Source organism: Stegodyphus dumicola, chromosome 1, assembly GCF_044657685.1.
Source record: "Stegodyphus dumicola isolate Sdum_Otavi_A_Nest chromosome 1, ASM4465768v1".
Classification (NCBI taxonomy): Eukaryota; Metazoa; Arthropoda; class Arachnida; order Araneae; family Eresidae; genus Stegodyphus; species Stegodyphus dumicola.
This window is the reverse complement of record NC_140768.1, coordinates 37,097,808-37,110,341: the sequence shown is the minus strand read 5'-3', so window position 1 is coordinate 37,110,341 and position 12,534 is coordinate 37,097,808. Positions and strand designations below refer to the sequence as shown.

At 34.4% G+C, this 12,534-nt stretch overlaps 1 protein-coding gene across 2 annotated transcripts in view; it reads left to right on the top strand.

Annotated features, from left to right (window-relative positions):
• LOC118186159 (uncharacterized) overlaps nucleotides 1-12,534 on the top strand; it is a 268,685-nt gene that overhangs the window by 63,164 nt on the left and 192,987 nt on the right. For both annotated transcript variants that reach the window (XM_085813997.1, XM_085813988.1), the window contains exon 2: nucleotides 6,584-6,627. The gene's annotated coding sequence lies outside the window, so the exon portion shown is untranslated. The remainder of the gene's footprint in view (nucleotides 1-6,583; nucleotides 6,628-12,534) is intronic.

Below are 12,534 nucleotides of genomic sequence, written 5' to 3'. Positions count from 1 at the left end.
ATTTGGGTGTATAAAAAAGGTAAGAAAAATGATAAACTGTAGGATTTTATTAGACAAAGGTAGTCTGTAGAAAAACCAGTACAAGAAGTCGAAACGTATAATAATGACAATGGAATGAATAGACAAGATAGTAAACTGTATGGATCAATAAATTGAACTTGATTTTGATGACGTCTTAAATTTGTGCAGTGTTTGCATTTTGTGTAAAGGAATAGCAGCCTGAGTTTGAAAAGAAAGGTAACGGAATTTTTCAGAAGAAATACTGATTCGATATGAAGTCTTTTCTTGCTGTAATTAAATCATCTTTTAAACTGTACACTGTGTGCTGTTCATTTAAAACAAGTTTTCATTGTGAATTCATTAAATGTTATGGAACCATTCTGGGTTATCATTGTTTTCTGTTATCTTTGTGCATTTGTGCCTTAATTTTCGCAGATAATTGGTCTCTCAGTATTTATGAATAGCTCTTCATTATGCTGTTTCCTTCATGTAGTCTGTTTCTGGGGGTAATGTGACTCCTCTGGAGGATACATGAAGAACTGTTTGTTGAGAGAGTTGTTGTTCTAATTTCATTTGAGAACTATTGTTCTCTTTATAATTGTAAATAAAATCTTATAATGTTTGCTTGTCATCACCCTAATGGTTTTCAGTTATAGATCTAATTTTGTATTAAAACCTAGACATAATTATTAATAACGACATCAGATTTATAATGGGTTAATATCGTACGCTTTCAATTCATTTTACGCCTTCTTAACTCTTGTGTTTTTAACTACAATTACGTAAGCCTGGCGACTTTTTGATCGGCTTAATCGTTTTCGAGGCTATACTTTTTCGATTGACTAGTTACGTATGAAATGATTTGTATGGCTACGCATACACATTTAAAGCCGTGTTAAGATCAACGATATGACGTATTTCTTTTCTAAATAGAATTTATCTTAAGTATGCATTGCAGAAATAAGCATAATTTTTATCTTTAATATAATAGTTCGAATGTATCATTATTTGAATCATGTTTTTCTTTTATTAAAGAAAAATTATTAAAATGAAATCAAAAGATTCTGTTCTGAGATATGCAATAAATGGTATTAGAAACATTTTTTATTAATTACGGTAATGATGCAAGTTTTCATATAAGTTATTTTGTGCCTATTATTGAAATCTCATGAATTTTCTCACTTATATATTATTAAAAAATTAAATAAAAACTATTCGAAAATGTGCTCATTTTTTGTTAGTTGCCCACCTTATTAAACTGTTATAGAAACAGGAAGATTTTAATAGATTTCTGTCATTCAAATTTAATGTGGAATGTCAACCAGGCCACATGAAAGCTAAGTTTAAGATCTTATGTCAAGTGCAGTGGCAATATTTATGAGATCGCAGGGTTGGTATCTGCCTAATAATGCAATGTAATAAAATATAAACAGCTAGTATTTATAAGTTCTTTTTTTAAAGAAGAAAAGGAAAATTTTACATCTAATGATAGTTGTTGATTTTTTTTAAAGAAACTTGAGTCCAAAAATTTTCCTTTTTATTGAAAATTTTAATCAGGATCTTGTCCAGATTCTTCTGGTTTTAGGCATTCTACACATCATATTACAGTTTGAAAGCTTTTCTCTTTCTTCTTGATTTGATTTACACTCTTGTGGAACTACTGTAATCTGTCGCCTCAAAATTGCCGTTATGTTGTTCTCGGTTGTGAAAGTTTTGAAACTTTTTAGCTTGTATGTATAATTATGTTTTCTTTTCTCATTGCTCGTAACTTGTATTTGATTCAAAGTTCGATATAACTCATGAATAGAATTTTCTTGCTGCAGTAAATTTCTTTTTTACGTTGTAATTTTTTAATGAAAATTTTACATGGAGGCTATGGCCTTTTCCCCAACGCTGTGCTAATTTTTTAACATGGATGTTTATTCTTTGTCATAGACTTTTGCGATCTCTAACCATTATATGTTTTTTAGACTGGGTCTGTAACAACAACCCTTTTGAAGCATAATAAGAGTTTTTAAGTTCTGTGAGAACAAAAGTTCTTTAATTCATCTGTATTCTGACGTGTATGGCAGTTCGAATTTCTAACTGCATTTATACTTATTCGTTGAAGAACGTAAATATTTTTCTTTCTGGTTGCTTACAGGCCGAGTTCTTGTTAATTATGCTTAATAATTCTTTCCCCTCCTTCTGTTTTTAAGGAACGTTAAAATTGATTAAATCATCAAAATTAAGTTCATGTGTTTGACCGAAAATACTGAACACGATATTTGTCGTCGCTTCTCGATGTTCCAAGTAAGGAAATTTATCTAGATGAGATTTCAGTAAACGTAGCCTGCGATTTTTGATCAGGTAACATTTTGGGGGGATGGAGAATTTTTCAATGTGTTTAGCTCGTAAATAATTCTTTCATACCTTAATGTGTCTTATATTTGTAAAATATTCTCATTATGCGACGTTTCTTGGAAATCATAAATTAATACTACCTCATAAATCGTTTTACTAATATTGACGGAACTGCGATATAGATAAAAGGAAAAGGAAAAATTATAAATTTCTGAAATACTTTATTGCTTAGAAAAAAAGCATATCCCTCAAATTGACCTTCACTTAATGCTTGTTTGATATTCCTCATAAGTTACGTTCTTTCATAAATATAAAGCACTTCAGTTTTTAATTTAAAGTTCCACCTAACGAGGCAACTTTTTTTCACTTCTTGTGTAAGGGGGGGGGGAAATCAATCCGTTCAAACTAGTTAAAAAGGAATGACTGAATTCTTATTTTTAGAACCCTTGTAGCATCATCGCTTTTTTAAACAAACCCGCTGTGGGTCTTTTAGTCACCTGGTCTGCGAAAGACGGAAGGAGAGCCAAACCGTGCGTGAGATTCTTAGAAGCGTTTTTCCTGAGAACGCCATGCATCACTTCTCGCAGTTCACTATTTTTTAAAGAAAGGAGTGGAAAATCGGTCGTATATATTGCCACTCCCTTCTCAATGAATGAATGAAATATCATGAAGAAGTTGACTGTGTCAAACCACGGCAAATGTCTAACGCTTTTTAGTGCTGTTCAGGGAGCAACGCCAGGAATTTGTATTTTTATTAGTATTATTTTAAGAAATCGACTTGGCGCTGCAGCAGTATCCTCTTTTATCCTAGTAACATCATTCAGTGAAAGAGCCTGCCCTTAAGGTGTCAAACCTTCTTAATATGTGAGAAAATGAATGGCGTGGTACACATTAAATTTTTACCTGAAATTGGTAAGGAACGTGGTCAGAAATATTAAAATTCTTATTTTTAGAACCCTTGTAGCATCATCGCTTTTTTAAACAAACCCGCTGTGGGTCTTTTAGTCACCTGGTCTGCGAAAGACGGAAGGAGAGCCAAACCGTGCGTGAGATTCTTAGAAGCGTTTTTCCTGAGAACGCCATGCATCACTTCTCGCAGTTCACTATTTTTTAAAGAAAGGAGTGGAAAATCGGTCGTATATATTGCCACTCCCTTCTCAATGAATGAATGAAATATCATGAAGAAGTTGACTGTGTCAAACCACGGCAAATGTCTAACGCTTTTTAGTGCTGTTCAGGGAGCAACGCCAGGAATTTGTATTTTTATTAGTATTATTTTAAGAAATCGACTTGGCGCTGCAGCAGTATCCTCTTTTATCCTAGTAACATCATTCAGTGAAAGAGCCTGCCCTTAAGGTGTCAAACCTTCTTAATATGTGAGAAAATGAATGGCGTGGTACACATTAAATTTTTACCTGAAATTGGTAAGGAACGTGGTCAGAAATATTAAAAACACTTTGTAACATTAAACATGAAAACATTCGTAATTCAGTTAATTTACGCTTTTAGTATTTATTTATGGTACACTGGGGGTTGGAGAAATTTTGGAATGGATGCTTTAGATTATGGCAAAGTACATAATCTAAAGCATCCATCTAGGGTTGTATGCCTAAGAGGAGGAATGCTTTCGTGAAGGACTTTATAAGGAAATCTATCTTGTAGTCACATTGCACATGTGGGAAATCACGAAAACACCCATTTCGCCGGGATTTGAACCAGGGTTGAACTGTCAATGTTCGGCGCTGTAGGCGTTCGGCCGCTGGTGGACGGTGGATTTTGGGGTCAGAGCTGATGGATACTAGTAAACTCATGGTTTTCCCCATGTGTAACGTGTAAACGAGCCAGTTTTCCTTAGAAAGTCCTCCACGAAGGCATCCCTCCCCTTAGGCAGATAGCCCTCGTGTGCTTTGCCATAATTAAATACGCCACACCACACACTAGGAAACTCATTTTTATAATCTTTTGCTACTGAAAGAGAATGAAAATCCTTTCTTTAATATTTATTTCAAAGTTTCTGCTTGCCACAAGCGACCAAGTGGTAAAACCGCTGAACACTAGTAGTTCGATTCGGGTTTATGTCCCAACAAACGGACTATCTGCGTGGGAGTTATCATAGTTTGCCCCATATGTAATGTGACTATGTGTCAATTTCCCCGAAATGTCTTCCACGAAGGCACCCCTCCCCTTATGCAGAGAGCTCTTGCTATCCATTGCTTCTGTTGCGGTAAGATCTTCAGAAACTCAATCTTATTCAGGGCTGAAAAGATAGCAAATAACTTAATTGTTTCATATTTATTGTCTGGCATTAAAAAAATCATTCGTGCTGTGTTAAAGTAACTTATTTTTAACTAAAAACCCAGTATAGCATAATTATTATGCTCAGTATAGCATTATTATTCAGATATAGTATTATTATTATGCAAGTATTTTGCATTAGTGGAATAACTTTCAGAAGTGCAACAGAACTTCAAGTAACTCGTTATTTGCTTTAGCCTTTAATAGCAGATGGTGTATTTATGCATACGTATGAACTCTTCAACTTATGAATCAGTTCTTTTTTGATAATTGGGATTTGGGGATAATTTTAGCTAATACCAAAGCATAGGTCGCAAACAATTTTGTGAGGAGACTGGTAAATTTCGCGAAAAATTCTGAAGATGTTTTTATTTTCACCCATTGGAAGTGGAACGATTGATACTTATTAACTCATAATTATATGTGATAAAATGAATATAATTCCTCATGTTTATATATTATTATTTCATTTAATTATGCTTCTTCCAGGACATTTCTTTTCCTTCCTCTGTACCCTAGAACAACTCTATGCGAATCGCGATTTTAAAATGTCGCGAAAGCTTTATTGTATGACCCATAGAAGCCATTCTTTGACTGTGCGTAGTGTCCTACCGTGTTTTGGCGTATGTTTATTAAGCAGCCTGAAACTGTTTTGTTTATTATAACAAAATACTTGAGATTTAAGCGCTTGAAGGAGTTTGCCTAAGGAGTGGACTTCCATGCGAAATTGATTCACATATATACATATATGTAAAATCGCGAAAATCAAACAAACTTGGAATTGTGTGGAATAAAAATGAGTACTTTAGCATTCACTCGCGTTTTTAGTTACTAAACGGCATTTTTCATCGAATCAATTTAAATGTCCGAATCACTTTTCAAATTGTTGCCCTGGCTCGTATACACGTTACACATGGGGAAAACCACGAAAACGCCCATGCAACCAGCCCGTTCGCGGGATTCGAACCTCCGACCGAACTACCAGTGTTCAGCGATTTTACCGCTCGGCCGCTGGTGGGCAAATTAAATAATAAAGAAGAATTTGCATAAGTATATGTATATTTCTCGCAATGTGATAAAACAGCGGTTAATCAAGCCATCCAATTTTGAATAACGTACGTTTCCACCCGATTATGTGCATCTGGAAGCCCGAATGTGGAATTTGTTTTATTATCTGTTTCAAATTTTATAAAACTTTGATTAACAAACGAATTTTAACGAATTTTTGATTAACAAACTCAACGATTTAAAATCGAGCAATGGCAACAGTCTACGCAGAGGGGGGGGGGAGACCTTTTTATCTCCAGCGCGCGGAACTGTGTATCGGAAATTCTAAAGATATGCTCATTTCAAAATTATTTTGCGATATTGCTGTTTAACTGAAGTTGTATGATTAAAGTGCGAAGAACATGATATTTAATAAATAAAGGTAACACACAAAACGTTAAAAAAACGTAACGGACGTAATTTAAAATTTGAAACATTTTTAATATTTATTTTTAAGGTAAAGTTTGCAAAATGAAATGTGATGTCGACAGAACACGACCTTCCACCAATTTCATTAAATTAAACAGCAACGAGCTTAAATAAAGTCCCCCCCCCCCAAAATGCTAAGAATTCTACTTATATGTATCACTAGCTGTAATATATAAACACTGTGTTTTACATTAATTAACACCTGTATTTTAAAATATGGCTTTCGTGATCTGAATACAGTTGAATGCCTTCAGTTGTTCACTTTTTTAATTTTAGCAATGCTTAACAGTTAGTTAATTTTTGCTTGCGAATAAATGTATTTAAAAATGGTGTACTAATTGCATATAATTGTTTTTCGCATACTGTTCGATTATTTCTTTATGGAGAAATATTTTAGAATTTTTTTAATTTAGCTTCATGTGGTAGGCAGCCATTTAAGGTTAATCTATTGTATATTTTGTATTTACAGATTGTTACTCTCTTAAGAAGTTTCAAGCGAGCTGAGAGCATGATGTGAGTATATCTACTGTTTCCTGTTAATAATTCAGTAGGGTCAAATTTATTAACTACTCTCCTTTCGTCTGAAAACCGCCATATTTTAAAAATTAATCTGCTGTATTTTCTGTTACTTCCTAGTATTAATTGTCAATGAAACTGCATTTGTCTGTACTTCACTTAGCTGTCGTTTGGTTGATCTGGTCGATGACATTCCCGGTGATAAACAATGTGGGATTTTTTCATTCTGTTATAGACATGCGAAGGTTTAAATAATTTTAAGAGACGTGAATAAAATTTTTAGAAACGTAAACAAAATTTTTAGAAATAATTAAAAATCTTACTATTAGAAATTTTCAATGGTTTAAATATTTTTATGCAGCTATTTTATAAAAATATATAACACATTAGATATTTGTTCAGAGCTTCTTCGAGTTCCTACAAAATGTACCTTTTTCCATGCTGATGTTATTGATGTCTCCCCCCACCAAGATGACGTCCAAGCATTTGAAATACTATTCGTTATATACCATATTTGCCAGAGTATTAGACGCACCCCCTTTTTTATACACATTTTTAAGGATAAAGCTTTACTACTGATCATTATAATGAATTTATAGTATCCTAAATATAAAATTGAAATAATACTTTCTGCAAATATCCAATCTGCCTGAGAAAGAACATCTTTTAATTTCCTTTGTCAAAACCCAGACGCTTATCTCCAGAGCTAAATGAAGAGTCACTCGAAACCTCTTCTAAATTAGCATCTGAGTCCTCATACAACAAATTGTCCTCTGTACCATCCAATACATTACTAATGCCACACTTCTTAAATGATTTAACCACTGTCTCTGTTTTCACAGCATCCCCATGAAGCTTTGACCCATTCCCAAACTAGCGAAATGCTAGGCCTCTTCCTTCTGCCCGATGGTGTAACCTCAAAACTTGGAAGACGGCATCTAGCTGTTCCACTTCTCTATGTTCCTTAGCATACGCAATCTCACGTAGCTTGTATGCTATGTTATAGCAATGCCGATGTTGTTTCTGAGTTGCCAACAAATAACTTGTATAATTAACTTGCCAAAAAAATTAAGAAAATTGAACGGTAGGAATTTCACACACTTAAATCGACGTATAAGAAGCACCGCGTTTTTCAGACCTATTTTCAAAAAGAAAATATAAAAAAATAAAAAAATAAATAAATAAATAAATTTAAAAAAAAATCTGAAATGTTTCAGATTTTAAATTACGTCCAAAGGGGCGTTTTTTAACATTTTGTGTGTTACCTTTCTTTATTAAATATCATGTTCCTCGCACATAAACCATAAGATCCAGTGCAACAGCAATATCGCAAAATAGTTTTAAAACGAGCATATCTTTAGAATTTCCGATACAGAGACTCACGCGCTGGAGATAAAAATGTTTTTTCTGCACAACGTTGCCATTGCTCGCTTTGAAATCCTTGAGTTTGTTAATCAAAAATTCGTCAAAGTTTTAAAAAATAGGAAATCGATCATAAAACAAATTTCAAATTTCAAATTTGGTCTTCCACATGCTCATATTCGTTGGAGGATTACGTTATTCAAAATTCGATGACTCTATGTACCGTTGTTTTATCACAATACGAGAAATGTACATACATTTATGCAGATTTTTCATTATTTAATTTCTTCAAATATAATGCAGGACTCTAACATTTTGTGGCAACAGTTTGAAAAGTGAACCGAAATTTATGAGTCCGACGCAAAATGCCAAAACGAAACTAATAGTCCTTCGGGATTCAAATCCCTTTGGACTAAAAAGAGGTCCGTCTTACAGGCCTGCAAATACGTTATATGTGTGTGTGTAATAATGTTGAAAGACTAAAGACTTGCAGTCATGGCTGATAGAATAATTCTTTTATTTCTTGATAAAACGGTGCTTTTGTTGTAGGAAAGCATTTTTGATGAAGACATTGATAAAAACTGTTGCTAAATTTAAGACATATTCGCAATAAATCAAGAAAACAGCTGGCAGCAGACTTGCAAGCGGCAAAATTACTTGAGATGAAAATTCCTTTCAGAATAATTTAGATTTTGTTTAGTTTCATTCTCATCCCTTTATTTTAAGTTTCGATTTACAGATTTGAAATTATTATTGGTTGAAGCGTTACTAAAGTATCTTTGTCATTAGTGTTAACGCAAGAATTAAGTGAGGAAAATTAAATATGAAATGAGGCAGTTTAGAGAGATTGATTATGAGGAGTTACTGTTTTTAGAATATCAGAAGGAAGTGATCAAATTAAAAAGAGGACTTAAGAGGCTATTAAAAATTAACATTACTATTTTTTTAGCCCAAAGGGGCAATTCACCCAGAGGGGTTATTAATTTCGTTTTGGCATGTTGCGTTGGTTTATTATACCACGTTTAACTTTTCATATTATTCCTACCAAATATTAGAGCCCTGCAGTATACGTAAAGAAATTAAATAATGAAGAATCTGCTTAAATGTATTTATGTTTCTTGCACTGTGAAAAAACAACAGCGCCTAGAGACATTAAAATTTAATGACGTAGTCCTCCACTCCAGTGTGGGCATCTGGAAGCTCAAATTTGAAATTTGGAATTTTTTTATTATCGATTTCATATTTTGTAAAACTAAACGACTTTTTGTTTAACAAACTCAACGATTTCAAAGCGAGCAGTGGCAACACTATACGAAAAACACACACTCGCACATTTTTATCTCCAGCACGCGAGACTGTTTATCGGAAATTCCAAAGATATGCTTTTTTTAAATATTTTGTGATGTTGCTGTTGAATTGTATTTTATGGTTTTAAGCGCGAAGAAAATGATATTTAATGAATAAAGGGGTGTAATATAAAATCTGAAAGCTTTGAGATTTTTTATTTTTATTTACTTATATATTTTTAAATATTACATGGCGTGTGATCTTGCGTAGCACTGTCTGAGAAAACCTTAAAATACGCGCGTTGAAAATAAATCAGAACTTATTTCTTGTTAACATATCATGTCATGTGTTTTGAAGTGCTGATAGAAATCTTGCAGATTTGAAGGCATAAGATGAAAATAGGGATTTGTGATGTTTAATGAAGCTTTTTGATTATTGAAACTTGAAATTTAGGTGTTATTAGTTCCGCCCGTTTACACAAAGAAGACTCAGAAGATTTTCGAATACTTATTTTGTGCCCAAATCTGCTAGTAGAATATTATCGCTTCTTTAATTTATTCCAGTAGACTAGAATGGTTTAGAAAATCTTCAAGAATGAGGAAACTTGACTGTGTCAAACATTAACCAGCTTTACTTTTATGACCTTGATGAAAAATAGTTATTCATGCTTTTATCATCTCATCCCATTGTTCTTTACGATGATCAAGATCTTATGAAGATAACTTTTTCCGCATATCATATTTATGCTCTCAGTATCCCATCTGTCTTACTATTACAGATTTTATCTTCTTTACGAAATTTTTGGAAGACAACATTCTTGGCGCCAAAAACAGTCTGCCTGATATATAAACCTGTGTCTCCGAGGTGAGATAAATTGTAAAACAAAGAGTGGGTGTTTTTCGCATCGCCACACAGAAATTTGGCAAGTATTTTGAATCGCTGCGTCAAGTTTCCTTTTCACAACCGCAAGTGAAATAGCCAATTCATTATTGCTGTTTGTATATATATCTAATTAGGTAGCATGCGATTTCTCGTGTTGCTTAGCATTCTGTTAGGATATATAGATGTTTCTATGTGTTGATAAAAGATAATATTGGTTCAGAAATTTTTAATGCTTTTTTTATGAATTTCTTAAGAGTTTTTATGAATTCCTATTATTTGTGATCCAGACTTTATGGAAGGCGCGGTCATTGTTTATTTCTGATTGTTCGTTTTTAGATAATTAAACGGGACGGAAAGATTATAATTCAGAAAGCTAACAATTAATTTTATAAATGTGTTGTTTCCTAGTCTTATATTATTGGTCGGAGGTAAGAATTTTAATAATCCCTGCCAATATTTTTTTTTTAAACTCATGTATTGATTCAGAAAGCAGCAGTTCTTTTCACTGTAAGTTTTGCCTTCACTGTTGTTTAATTACTGTGATTTTTTAGTTTGTAGCTGTGTAAATAATCCACCTTTTACTCCAGAATCTGTAGTATGTAATCCCCCCCTGTGTATTTTAACCACAAAATTTAAATTAATGTTATTTGTATTACCGTAACGTAAAAGTGATGTTTTTAGTTTTGAATTTTACAATGATAGCCTCACTAAAGTAGTAGTAGTAGTTTTTTTAAAACTCAGCTAATGGAAAAACTAACTAGTGTGTTCCTGTGAAATACACTGCTTATCGTTAATTAAGGAAAGATCACAAAAATTATGATTACTCAAAGAGTTAAATGTAGAATTTAATGAAGCTGATATAGTATACAACACATAGTAAGGTATAAAATAACATGAAAAGAAATTACCAGACAATTATGGTGTTATAGAAATTAGCATATGCATATAAAGAACAAATCGGGTGTGTCAGTTTGGTATTACCTTCAGTATGGAATATGATCTACCCTAGAAACAATGCAACACATACAACGATATGCGATGCTATCAATTATGCAGTCTATCAGTTCCATAGGAAGTGAGAGCCATTGATTTTGCAAAGCAGTTACAAAGGTCTGAAGAGGAGGATTGAGAACAGCTGTACATGCTCGATAGCATTCAGATCCGGTGATCGAGTTTGCCATTCCATTCGCTGAATCGTTTGCTGCTGATGATAATCATCCACAATGGGAGCCCTCTACTATCTATAGTTCTCGTCCTGTAGCAGGAAATTATCGCCTATTGCCCGGCATAATAGCGCACATAAGCACCGAGGATGTCATCTATGCAGGCCTGAGCATTCATGGTTCCACTTGGAAAGGCATGGAGGTCTGTGCGTCCACCCAAAAGGATGCTAAATACAGACACTACCTCCTCCGTATGCTTCTCTTTCACAGATGTTTGATAGATCCAAATCAAATAAACCCTACTCTTGTTTTGGGGGTAAACCTGGACTCATCCGTAAAGAGAAAAGTCTTGCATTGATCAGCTGTCCAGTGTACATTTTAACGTGCACACCTCAAACGTTCCTTTCTATGATGTGACGTGAGCGGCTAAATGGCTGGTCGACTCGTGTACAGACCTCCTTTGTGAACCCTTGTACGCACGGTTGACGTTGACACCAGCCTTCCAGTGGATGCAGCAAAGGAGGATCTGAGCTGAGGTTGTATTTCATCGTGCCCGTCGCAGCGATAGACCGTCCTTTGCCGAACCTCCTGGATGCTGAATCTGTGGTTAGAAATTGTTGCCAAAAGTCTACGAACCACAGAAGCACTCACATTTAGCCATCTGGCCACTTCTGTCTGACTTTGTCCTGCCTCTAGTCTCCCAATAAATCTCCTTCGCAGTTCTTCGGGCAAACGATGTCTGGAAGTCATTATTGCAAATTGGCTATTGCAGATTTCTTATCTCAGTATCACTCTGACTTTGTCCTGCCTCTAGTCTCCCAATAAATCTCCTTCGCAGTTCTTCGGGCAAACGATGTCTGGAAGTCATTGTTGCAAATTGCCTATTGCAGATTTCTTATCTCAGTATCACTCTGACTTTGTCCTGCCTCTAGTCTCCCAATAAATCTCCTTCGCAGTTCTTCGGGCAAACGATGTCTGGAAGTCATTGTTGTAAATTGGCTATTGCAGATTTCTTATCTCAGTATCACTCTGACTTTGTCCTGCCTCTAGTCTCCCAATAAATCTCCTTCGCAGTTCTTCGGGCAAACGATGTCTGGAAGTCATTGTTGCAAATTGGCTATTGCAGATTTCTTATCTCAGTACCATTCTGACTTTGTCCTGCCTCTAGTCTCCCAATAAATCTCCTTCGCAGTTCTTCGGGCAAACGATG